Below are 13,073 nucleotides of genomic sequence, written 5' to 3' on the forward strand. Positions count from 1 at the left end.
GACTTCCAGCAGTGGACAGACATATGTGTGTGGGTGCAGAGGACTCCCAGCAGTGGACAGAGACATGGGGGTGGGTGCATATCCCTACCAGCAGTGGACAGAGACATGGGGGTGGGTGCATATCACTCCCAGCAGTGGACAGACATGTGAGGGGTGGGTGCAGAGGACTCCCAGCAGTGGACAGAGACATGGTGGTGGGTGCATATCACTACCAGCAGTGGACAGACATGGGGTGGGTGCAGAGGACTCCCAGCAGTGGACAGAGACATGGTGGTGGGTGCATATCAACACCAGCAGTGGACAGACATGTGAGGGGTGGCTGCAGAGGACTCCCAGCAGTGGACAGACATATGTGTGTGGGTGCAGAGGACTCCCAGCAGTGGACAGAGATATGGGGGTGGGTGCATATCCCTACCGGCAGTGGACAGACATGGGTGTGGGTGCATATCACTATCACCAGTGGACAGAGACATGGGGGTGGGTGCATATCACTCCCAGCAGTGGACAGACATGCGAGGGGTGGGTGTAAATGACTACCAGCAGTGGCTTGCAATATGAGGGGTGGGTGCATATCACTCCCAGCAGTGGACAGACATGTGAGGGGTGGGTGCAGAGGACTCCCAGCAGTGGACAGAGACATGGTGGTGGGTGCATATCACTACCAGCAGTGGGCAGAGACATGGGGGTGGGTGCATATCACTCCCAGCAGTGGACAGACATGGGGGTGGGTGCAGAGGACTCCCAGCAGTGGACAGAGACATGAGGGTGGGTGCATATCACTCCCAGCAGTGGACAGACATGTGAGGGGTGGGTGTATATGACTCCCAGCAGTGGACACACACATGTGTGTGGGTGCAGAGGACACCCAGCAGTGGACAGACATATATGGGTGGGTGCAGAGGACTCCCAGCAGTGGACAGAGACATGGGGGGGTGTACATCATTAGCAGATGACCACAACTCCATGGGTGTATGTACGCATCCCTAACTTTGGACAATGATGATAGTGCCATAACAACACATCACTGACAGCAGTGTCCCATTCCCAGGAGGATGGATGTCTTTCCCCATTGCATAACACACCACATGTGGGTGTGAGGACAAATAACACATGCATACCCACCCCTGGCAGATGCAGCACAATACACACACTGAGATCATGCCACAAGTCTGTATAGTCATGTCACTGCCTACTAAACTAGGAGAGCCAAAGGGAACACACAGTGTCACGCACATCCCAGGACTGATAGGAATGTACAGGTGCTCGGCCAGCCACCAAGATGTTGTCTCTCATGGAAGGAATAGGGTGGAGTTCCCACAGATACAATGCCCACAATTGTGAGTCAAATGCCCAAATACCCTGCAGAACAAGTACCATATGTGTGCTAGGCCGGGAGTACACACATGCATAGTGCTGAAAAGGGAGAATTTCTCCATGAAGGCATTTCAACATACTCAATACACAAGTACAGTGACTAGCAAGGATGGCACAGACGATGCAGCCGGAGACATTGCTGAGCAGGCATGGCCATAGTTGAAGGGATCCGTCACCAACAAAGGAAATGTAGACACAGGTCAGCACAACAATTGTGCAACTCTTTGCAGGGAAGATGTCAGGTGCCACAGAGGAAGGAACACTCCTTGGGACAATGTCTCAAAACCAAAATAACACAGACTACCAATGATTCTTTGCAGAGACCTTGTGATGGCACGCAGATACCATGGTCCACCTCATGACCATCAGACTAGAACATTTCTCAGAACCATAACACATTACCACAACACCAACTCCTGGAGCCTCAGCACCAACATCAATACCTGAAATGCAATAGTGTTCAAAGTAAAAATAAAATGCTTTCTTCAGCATAAAAAACAAATTATGAAATCACACTATATACAAAGGCCAATGGCCAGTCCATAATAGAAGTCCTTGGGGGGGATACATGGGCACGCGTCTCCCCTAGCTTGCCTGCACAGTGGAACCCTCAGGTTCGTCGACCGGGGGGGCATCATGTGGGGAAGGACCAGGCACCGCAGGGACAGGAGGGGGGGTGGCCGAGGAATGGGGTGCAGCGCTCTTGGGGGAGGGGGTGGATGAGGGGGGACTCAACTACCCTGCCCGGGGACTTCCTCGCCCGCTTGCAGGGAGGTGTCACAGTGGGGGTGAGGGCCAGCTCACCCATGTCAACCTCTTTGGGTGTCAGTTTGGCAGGGGAGCCAAGGGGAGTGCTTTTGGAAGGACTGGGTTGTGAGGCCTGCGGACTCAGACTGTGGCTGCGTGTATGTCTTTTTGCCCCAGACCCAGTGGGTGTGCCTACATCCCCCTGAGTGTGCGTGCCAGGAGGTGTGCGCTTGCCCTTACTTGGTGGTGTGCTGCCTGTGTCTGGTGGGGTGCGTGCTTGGGAATATCTGGGTGTGCATGAGACAGGTATGGGAGAGTGAAGTGTGGATGGGGCTGGGGTAGGGAGGGGGATGAAGCGCTGCAGGAGAGTCAATGCTGCCGTCAGGGAAGAGTCCATGGACCTCAGAAACCTGCGTTGTTCAGACATCGTTGCTGACATGCCCTCCATGAATGACACCATCTGTGTCAGCAGTGTGGTGTGGCCATGGAGGACAGTCAGCACCGATGCCTGCCCAAACTGCAACTGCCGCAGTATGTCCACAGACTCTGCACTGAGGGCAGCAGGGGTGACAGGGGGAGGGGGTGCGGTGCCTGTCCCGAAGGAGACATGGAGGGGCCCTGCACGGACAGAAGGGACCGGAGCAACTGGGAGGGCGGTGATGGAATGGAGGAGGCAGGGACAGATGTTGGGCTGCTGCCAGGTGTTGTAGCAGCCTCCGCCTCCTCGATGAGGTCAGCCTCGGAACCGTCTGCATCGTAGTTGGAATCGCCACCAGACAGGTCCTCTGACTGACTCCCCTCGCACTCCGTGCCACTGGCTCCCGCAGACTCGCCAGCACTGGTGGCACTGGTGCTGGATCCCTCCTCCAGGTCCGTGCAGGTGTCTCCCTCGGTTTCCAATGATGATGCTGTGGGCAAGGTGAAGATACAGAAAAACATCAGTCACCTGTATACATCTGACACATGAGTACAAAACCAATAGGTCACAGTGCATATCAGGAAATGCATCATGAGTAACAGCAAGATTACTCCGCACATATGTAAGCCCTGTACTCCCCAGTTGGTAGGCCCACCATGCCACTTGGACACAAGGAAAAATAGGACACACCAGCCCAAAACTTGAATGTGAAATTCACTGAGAAGCTAGTGTCTGGGAACAGGTGAGCACAGCAATACAAAGAAGTCATGCCACCTCTTGTTTACCCTGAAAGAAACAGTAGTGGTGCACCCAAGGCAAACTAACACACCTCAATACCAAAGGTGTCCCCACACTCAGAGACCTGTAAGTACTTTGGAACACAAAACGAAAAAATGTTGGTCCCGTGGGAATCACAATACTTTACACAATCGACATGGTCAGAATGTGGGAATGTGCCATTTTGTGAACAGAACACACATGTGCCTTCATAAAAGATGGCTCCCAAGGAGGTGCACACAAAACTACATTTACCCAGTCATTGAAGAAGCTGGCAGCCTTCTTTAAAGAAGCCACTGTTAGAAAGAAATGGTGTTGCAGAAAGTACATATACATGGGCCCACGGAGGTCTTGATGACTTGACACTCGTAAGTTGGTATCACCAACAACCAAGGACTTACCCTAATTCCACAACACTGGGGGAACATGTATATGTATAATCTGAAAAACAGTCTCATTAGAACAGTGCCTTCTTTTAAAATGTGCCAGTGTGTTCCCTGAAAGCGTAAAGGTGGTTTGTTGTGCACTTCCTTGGGAGACATCTGTCATGCAGGCACATTATTGTTCTTAACAACAAAACATCAAACTAAAGCATTTAGAACATGAAGACCTGTTGACAAGTGTTGAGTGCCAAGGTACAATACCTTTTGACTAACAACTTGAATTATGTCAGTTGTCACATGGCCATCCGTTACCTGATGACACATTTGGCAACACATCTGACCCACTGCCTGTCATGTGGAGTGGCACACATGTCCAAACCCAGGACAATGCATAAGCTAATGGGCCTGCAATTGTGTTGTAAAAAGGCATACCTGCACTGAGGAGACACCCTCCTGGCAAGCCAGAATGTCCACACAGATGTCAGCACACAAAGACCAAACTACGTAGCATCTGGACCACACACTGGTGCAAACAATGTATGAGCAGGAATCATGTAATTAAACAATTGACACATGCTGCAAAGCACAAACATTAAACCCTGCACAACATCACTGGGTCACTGCACGTTGAGTCTCTGTCCAGCCAATTATCACACAAAGGTCAGACCTGGCAAGGAGACATAAGGTTTGGCCATGTAGGCCTCGCCCGCACAAATCCCCCATACCTGAGACAATGTGATTGAGACAGATCAAGAAGTGACACCTCTTAATCAGGGTTTACAAAAATGTACTGCAAGAATTCCCAAATGTACTCCACATCACCTCATGAGGCTGGCAACACATATTTGTGACAAACAACCATCAACAGATAGTTGTGAATAGACACACAGGCACTGCCCAGTGTCAGTATGCACAAACCAAATGGGGTCTCCCTGTCCAGTGGACACATGTAGCACACTTTGGATAAATACAAATGAGGCCAGGGAACAATGCCACAGAGGCAAACATATGCTGAACACACTGAGAATGGGCACAGTGTTGGATGACACACATGATTACGAAGCAAGGGTGTCTCAGGGGACTGTAGTGGGCACACTGCTCCTTGTTCCTGGAACTGACTGTAACATGAGCAACCGTCCTGGCACTATGCATATCTCCCACTCATGCACATCATGTCTGAGACCACAACATTGGTCATGCATGCTGCAAGTGTGTTCATTTGAAACCTCACACTCCTATGTTGAGACTCATCATCAGTGCCAACAAATATGGACCCCCAACAGAGTGAACAGGACGGGGCACAGGCAAGGTACCAACACATGTCACAGACCACCCTCCCACATGATGCAGAAAGCAATGTGCACTTGGATTAACTGGCAGCCTAGATGACCGTGTGCAATTGTGATTACACACAGACCAGGGGACACATGTCAAGGAGGGGAATCCAACTGCGGCAGTCAGATAGCGGTGGTTAACATTGTGGCGCGTGGTGCTGTCAGCAGCACCGCCACGATGTCCAAACAAGCATGTCCTGCATGTCCCTGCACTGTGTTGCAGGCACTGCACAGTGCCTGGTACAGGGACATGTAGGGGGGTACATGGTACCCCCTAGTGCACCCACACACACCCCCAAAACATTTGGGGGTCCGCAATGGACCCCCGGAGACATTCTCCGCATGCCTTTCCAAAGCGGTTCCACCGCCGCGGAAAGCTGGCTACTGCCGGCATCATAATCGTGCCGGCGGTGCTTGGCCCTGATCCGCCACAATTGTATCGGTCCAGCTCCGCACGCCAGGCAAGCGTGCGGACTGCAACCGGCGGAAAAGTGACGGGTGGGAAATCACACCGCTGCGGTCACGACCGCAATGCTAATCGGACCGTCTGTGTTCAGGGCTTCGATGGCTGGTTGGATGTCCGCCACCGCTCCGGCGGTTGCTACCGCCCGCCCGGCGGAGGACATCCGCCCTCCATCCTAATGCACCCCATAGTGAGGTTGCAAACTGCTATATCTCTATAGTAGTGTGTGCGGTGTTCAAAACAGGCCGCAGCACAATGTCTCATAGGGAAATGGGAGTTTGTGGAAATACATGCACCGTGTAGCAGGCACCAATAGATGCCAGCCACACGGTGCAGGAATTTCAAGGGGGGCACATGACCAACAACAGTATTCCGCCGAGGGAAGGGAGCCCTGCTACAGGCCACAAAAGCGACTTTCTGACAATCTTTCCATGCACTAGAGCATTCTACATATACGTACAATGCATTTGAATGAATAAGGAATCTATACTCACAATTTAGTATTTGTCAGCATAACAACAGCAAGTCTTTAAAGAGGGTGCACAGTTTCACAATTAACATGCTTTGTGGCAATTTGAAAGAGCACAGTAAACATTTATCATTACATGGAGTTGTACTTGTAGACAGCCGAAAAAGGTTAGGCTAAAAAAATGAAAAGTCTAAGAATAAAAACATAAATTAACAACGCAGATGTGAACCAGAAACTTACAATGCAATGGTTAATGGACAATTTTGTGCAAATTTTCCGAAATACAATACTTGAGCAGTTGTTGGACTGTTGTGAGGACCGCCAGAAGCTTCAAGTTTTACTGGAAAATTATGGACAAGGTTAATGACATTGATGATGCCTTCAAGTTCTTTCAAGTGAAATGGAGGAAGGTGGGAGTGACAAAGTGAAATAGTTATGTGGCGTTTGTTTAACTGAGCGCCATATTAAGTAAGGTCCACCAAGGGAATTTATAGGAGTTGCTCATTGGGACTGTACTTCATTAGGCTAATCGCTGAGGGGCATGTTCTCAATTTATGGTGTAGCCTTAAAAAAAGTAACACAAGGCTTTAGTGTAAACCAAGATGTACGTGGAGTCACCGGGTCAGCAGTCTAGCTGCCACCCATGTCTAATTAAACCAAAGCCATGCCCGACGCACAGCGGGTGTGACACCAGCGTGCTAAAGGGAAGCCCTTCAGCGCCCGTCAATGCACAGCTGTTTCCAGGATCCAGGAACCATGCTTCCTCCAAACCAGGGGTTAGCAGGCACCAGAAATTTAATTACACAAGCAAATAGCTTATTGCACTAAGATTGGCAAGCCCTTCAAAATGTTCCTCCAAAACCCTCCCAGAGGAGGAGGGACCCATAGCATGTAGTAAATGCAAAATCCATAGCACAGAATTGAGACATGAACAATTGTACTCTTTGATACCGGACCCTGGTAAGAGACACTGAAATGCGGTGCTTAACAACTTACCTCACCCCCAAACACCTCTATTAGGAAGAGTAGCCGATACTGGTTTCTGGCAAATGTTAGATCATTGACCAAGCATGCTATCAAAATCCGGGAATTGATTTGTTCAAGGAACAACAAAATAGGTTTACTGAACGAAAACCTGTGCGAAACCTAGCTCCATCACCACTATTAAGCTGGAAAAATCCGATGGCTAACGTATACAATGACTTGATGTGCAGTACAAGATAGTCGTAGGTATAGCCATTGCTCCTAATGACTCTACTAATGTATCCATACTTGAACAGTGCAGTGCGAATGAAATAAAAATAATTTTTCTTTTTTTTTTTTTAAATCAATTTTCAATCAAACTGCTGTTGGAAAGGTGCACATATATAACGACCCACAGGACCCCTTCAGGATTTCTAGCCACTACTTATGGAACTAATTGCCCCTCATATTATCTCAACTAAACACTTCTTACTTGTAGGAGACTTCTATATACCTACCAAGATTAGCAGCACTGAGGATACCGCAATGGTTTTATCGGACTTAACTGCCTTAGGACTAGAGATGATCTATGTAAAGCCCACACATCTTGCAAGTCATACTATAGATCTAATTCTGACCAACTCTCATAACATCGGTTGTGAGGCCTTCTGACCTCTTACATGGTCTGATCATTCACCACTTATTTTCAAAGCAAAGGTTCTAAGGCCACTCCTGCTTCCAGAAAAACCTCATGAAGCCTTCAAAGACAATGGAATAAAATGACGCAAGATCCCTTCGCAGACACCTTCCCGGCCAATGTCAAAGTAACATTAAAAAACAGTGAGGACGGTTATGATAATTACCAGACCATAGTAGAAGCAAAAGTAGATCGATTGGCTACTTTCAAAGCATGCTCCAATTTGACATGAAGCATGCATGCAGCATGGTTCTCTACTGATCAAAGGAAGGAAAAAAGCCTTTGGAAGAAGATGAAAAGACGCTGGCGTGTCGCCCATGACGCAAATAACAAAATTTAGGAACAAGATCTGTACAGACCAATATCATAACCTAAAGAATTCGCGTAAAGCATACATTAAGTCGCAAATTTGTCATGCGGGGAATTCCTCTAAAGAGCTCAATTGTATTCACAACTCGTTCACAAATCATGAAGCATGTCACAATGAAGTACCCCGTGACAAGAACTCAGTGATAAGATAGCCAATCACTTTTTTATGGAAATTTAGATTATTTATTACAAAATAATTTAAAGTGAGGGACCTGTTGATTGATATTTCTATCCACCAACCCTCACTTTCACCTAATGTGAATTCTTAAGGAAGGCTTCCCACCCAATTACATCTGATAATGTGGAAACTTTAAAGGAAAAGATAAAGTAAGGTTACCCTCAGGACATTCTTCCAGCTAAAGTATATTCATTACTGAATAAACATTTGTCCCCGTCCATCTACTCAATCCTTAATCTCTACTTGAGCAAGGGCCATTTGCAATCCAAATAGAAGGCCGCACAAATAATCACTATTTAGAAGAAACATAATGCTTCGCAGGATGATTAATGTAATTAACGCACCATCTCTTGGTTACCGTATTTGTGTAAAGTCTTGGTGAAACACATTAATAAACACCTCACCGAGTACATTGAAGTACCAGTTAGCCGCAACACTTCCCAGTGTGGGGTTCGGCCTAGATTTAATAGAGACCGCACTGATTGCCGTTATTGTCAACTTAAGACATTCGCTGGACATCGGACAAGCAGCACTACTGGTGCTGCTGGATTTGTCAGTGGCATTTGACAGAATATCCCATTGCATTCTGCTCAAAAGACTGAGGGAGATCGAAATCCACGGTCTAGCCTTTCAGTGATTATCATGTTTTCTAAGTCACAGCACCCTAACCATCAAGGAAGGTGCCTTTAAATCTCTAACCTTGATTTTAGCGAAGGAGAACCACAGGGATCCTGTATTAGGCCCAGATTGTTTAAAATTTAGGTGGCAATTCTGGCAGATAGAGTAAGGGAACAAGGCTTGATTCCAATATCAGACCCTGATGCCACCCAGGTTTTAGGGGCTTTAGACAAAAACACTCCCAACATCTAGTTGACCTTTTCAAAAGGCATGACTGCCTTTGATGCTAGGATGATGAACGCCTTCCTGCAGTTAAATGCAGGGAAAACTAGGATAATGGTATTCGAAGAGACGCCCCTCTGCTCTGTTCTCCAGCATGGTGGACCACTTAAATGTGTGCCGCAACGGCTCATAAAACAATGATAAAAAAATTGAGGGTAATAATGGACAAGAAAATTAATATGAAGGAGCACGTCCATCCCCATGCAGTCGCATTATTCCATGTACTAAGCCTTTTACTGAGGGTTTTCCCTCTTCTCACTATGAATGTGCGTAAAACACTTCTCCAAGCATTATTAATTAGCCGCCTAAACTATTCCAATGGTCTTCTGATTTAAGCTAACAAGTCCTCCCTTGATAGAGTTCAGGTGGTTCAAATAACAGCGGCCCGCTTTGTCGCCAACTCTCCCGCTCGGAACGCATCTCTCCCCCAAATTAAAGGATTACACTAGTTGCCAATAGACAAGCAGATGAAATTTAAATTCTGCTGCATTGTTCACAAAGCACTCAATGGCAGTGGCCCCAGCTACCTAGCAGTTGGGCTTACCCGTTAACTGCAATCCAAAACACTCCGTTCTGCTCTATGTCCAAACTTTGGGAACCTCGTTTTGAAAAAACCTGCACTGGTTGGAATGCCTTTTATTACCGAGCCCGCCTCCTACTGGAAAACAATTCCCAGTCCCATTCTGAAATGCCCAGACTATTTACTATTGTGAAAACACCTAAATTTAGCTGTCAGAAAGCTCTTCTCCTTGCTAACAGTTGCACTTCCGTAGTGCAGAGATAAACGGGGGTTTCGGACGCTTTATGAGTTAGAAAGTAAAGGTAACTACGCAAGGTATGCGCCATGGCTCAAAGTTCTTCCTCAAATTCAATATCAACTGTATTGCTTGGTAATAAAATTGTGTCAAAGATTAGATCTTGCTTGGCAGTAGTTCAAAAAACCACACCTCTTCTTTCATAAGGACATGTTGTGGTTGTCCAAAACAAGAAGTAGACTGCAAAACGTGATAAATAGTTGTAATACATTTTGGCATGACTGGTGTCTTCAAATATACCTATCCAAAACCAAATAGATGACTACACAAAAAAGGGCAGGGTGAACAAGTTTATTGAGGGTAGGAATGAAAGCTCCTGAATAGTCCTTAAATTTGAATAATTGGGACTAAGATCAAACAAGTTATGCTACAGGGAATGACTAATATTTCACATAAAACTATTTATAAAACAGCTGGCTGTCGCCATACAAAATGTAATAAAAAAATAAGATAGTATGCTGCAAGGCAAGCATTGGAAATCAGATAACTATGGGCCTATCAAAACAGTACTTGACTAAGCAGAAATGAAAAAATATTTGTTAGAAGCCTGGTGGGTATACAAAAGGGCAATCTGTCCTGCTACGGCAACACAGTGAAGAAGTTTGTTAAGAAAAGAGTTTAAGAAGCAAGGAGTCAGGAACTGTAGAAACGCAATGATGGATTAATTGGAGGCAAGAAAGACGATGCTAAACATTAGAATAGTACAGTTGCTGGGCTTTTTTAAAACCATGGTTGGTGTAAAGGCTCTGACATTGTTGGTGCTGGGGGGCTGATACAAAGAGGCGCCAATAGAAATACATGCATGAACAGACTGCTAGAAAAATGGTCATAAGCTGCTGTCTAACCCGTCAAGACAGATATCATTAAAACATTGTTTGTCTGCTCGCAGAGGTTTAGCACTTTCAATGCAATTTGCGAAAAAGCATTAACACGATTACCTGAGCTCTGAAAACCTGTACCAACATCAACATACCCCATTTTCCGGACATGAATTTGCAAAATAGGGTATCTTCTATGTAAGATTTACACATTGCATAGTCTTTGGCCTGTTAATCTAACCACAGAAATGTATCCAATATTTTAGATGGGTTGGATACTAAATTTTAACGATGGTGCCCAATTTAGTAATAAAAAGATTTCTTGACAGGAACTTATGGGGTGCTTCACTATGCATTGACAGCTGCTAGGGAAACAGACTTAAGTTGATGCCTATCCCTTTAAACCGTGTCCCAATGAAAAGTCAATTTAATTGTATTTGCAGAGGTTTAGCACTTTAAGTGCGATCAGGATAAATGCATGAACACAATCAAGTCAGTTGGTATGCTTATACCAGTGTTACCATACCCCCCAACCCCTTTTTTTACAAAAAGGAATTTCAACAATATGCTTTTCACAATGTAAAATATGCTGATTGGATAGCCATTCTTGGCGCCTCATATTAACCTGCCCACTATTCCATTCTTCTATCTATCAATATAACCTCATTTAGGAATGCTCGCAGAGGTTTCACACTTTTAGTGCAATAAGCATAAACGCATGAACACAATAGCATTATCTCGTAAAACTTGTAGCAGTATCTCTGAACACCCTGCACAACCCTCACTTCTCTGCATGAATTTGAATAATAGGCTTTCCTCTATGTAGTATTTGCACGTGGTATATCTTTTCCTGGCCTGTCACCCTAACCTTGCATACTGGCATTTTCTTTAAAAAATACTGAATTAACTTTATAGTACATTTTTATGTGCTGCTCAATTAAAAAATAAAAATATCTGTTTAGGATTGATATGTATTTTTAGATTTGTAGGTACATGACGTATTGTGTATGTCTCATGCAAGGTATATGTTTAGAATACATTTTTTATGAATTTTAGGCTTATTACCGAAACTTAACGGCTCATTACTAAAAAAAAAAAGGAGAGTTAGTAACATTTTAAATTTGTTTCATAAAGAAGAAATTATATGGTTTAATCATGATGGCCAACAAATATTACAATTTATTTTTAATTTATGTGTTAGGTTATTTATGTCCTTTGCAAAGTTTATGGTTTAAATTTACTAAGTATTTCGATACTAAAAAAAATAATAAAGGAAAATGAATCTAGCGAGGCAGATGACTGAACCAGTTGGTCTCAACTTAATAACTGTACAGCAAACCACCATAAAAAATAGGGGCTAGTAAACTCCCAATATTAGTGTATGTAAAAAATATAGACAGAAACTCTCAAAATAAAAATGTATTACAACAGTTTATGGAACAAAGAAATTCGGAAAAAATATTGTCTACATCATAATATTTGTTTATGCAAAGCGTAGTAAGTTTTTTAGCTTTTTCAATCATTATTGAAATAACGTGACAAACAGTATAGAGTTGTCAAAATGTAATCAGCCGTAAAAGACTACTTTCTAACTTAAAAGGCAAATTGACAGTCCTGCACATATTTATTCAATGTCAAAACGCACATTCCGCACCCAAAACGGAACCAGTTACAAAGTCTACGAAGAACACCTGAACTCCTCACCCAACTACAACAGATAGCAATATAGCAGCAAGCAAACTCTACAAATGGATCGCCAAATGTGCCAACACCCTCGCCCCATCCAGAAGACCAAGAGACAACACAAAAAGAAAGTCAAATGGTTCAAAATGGATCTAGGGGAATCTAAGCACTCATGCCGAAGACTGAGGAAGAAGAGAGCAAAACGCCAGATTGACACTCCGCATACAAAGCAGCTATCACAGCACACCACTAATTCAACAATTATCAAATAGACAAAGAAAAATTTCATCCCGGACAGAATCCTCTCCAACGACCAAAACTCCAAGGAAGTCTTCGCCATCATACAGGAATTCGCAAAACACAATAGGGAAAAATCTGATGTCCATCACTCCCAAAACCGCTGCAACAAAGTCAGCTCCTTCTTTAAACTCAAGCTCAAAATTCTTTAAGACAACCTTGAGAACCAAGACGACAAAAGCGCCTCAAACCCACACCGCCAATTACGCCATCCACCTGACCCTTCTCACATGGGGACTTCTCACCACAGAAAACACCTTAAAGACAATGAAGAGCATTCAGTCCAGAGCACCTACGGACCCCGGCCAGACGCACAATTTCCACAGAGCCGACACTGCCATCGAACCCAACCTTTGACAAACTATGAACATGCTCCCTTGAGACCGCT

General features: G+C 45.1%; 1 long non-coding RNA gene across 1 annotated transcript in view; it reads right to left on the reverse strand.

Annotated features, from left to right (window-relative positions):
* Positions 1-2,022: 2,022 nt before the first annotated feature.
* The window catches only part of LOC146869869 (uncharacterized), a 151,484-nt gene continuing 140,433 nt past the window's right edge, over positions 2,023-13,073 (reverse strand). Inside the window, exon 4 of the long non-coding RNA XR_014981517.1 lies at positions 2,023-3,029. This is a non-coding gene — a long non-coding RNA (uncharacterized LOC146869869). The remainder of the gene's footprint in view (positions 3,030-13,073) is intronic.

Source organism: Triturus cristatus, chromosome 1_1 (genome assembly GCF_964204655.1).
Source record: "Triturus cristatus chromosome 1_1, aTriCri1.1, whole genome shotgun sequence".
Taxonomy (NCBI): Eukaryota; Metazoa; Chordata; class Amphibia; order Caudata; family Salamandridae; genus Triturus; species Triturus cristatus.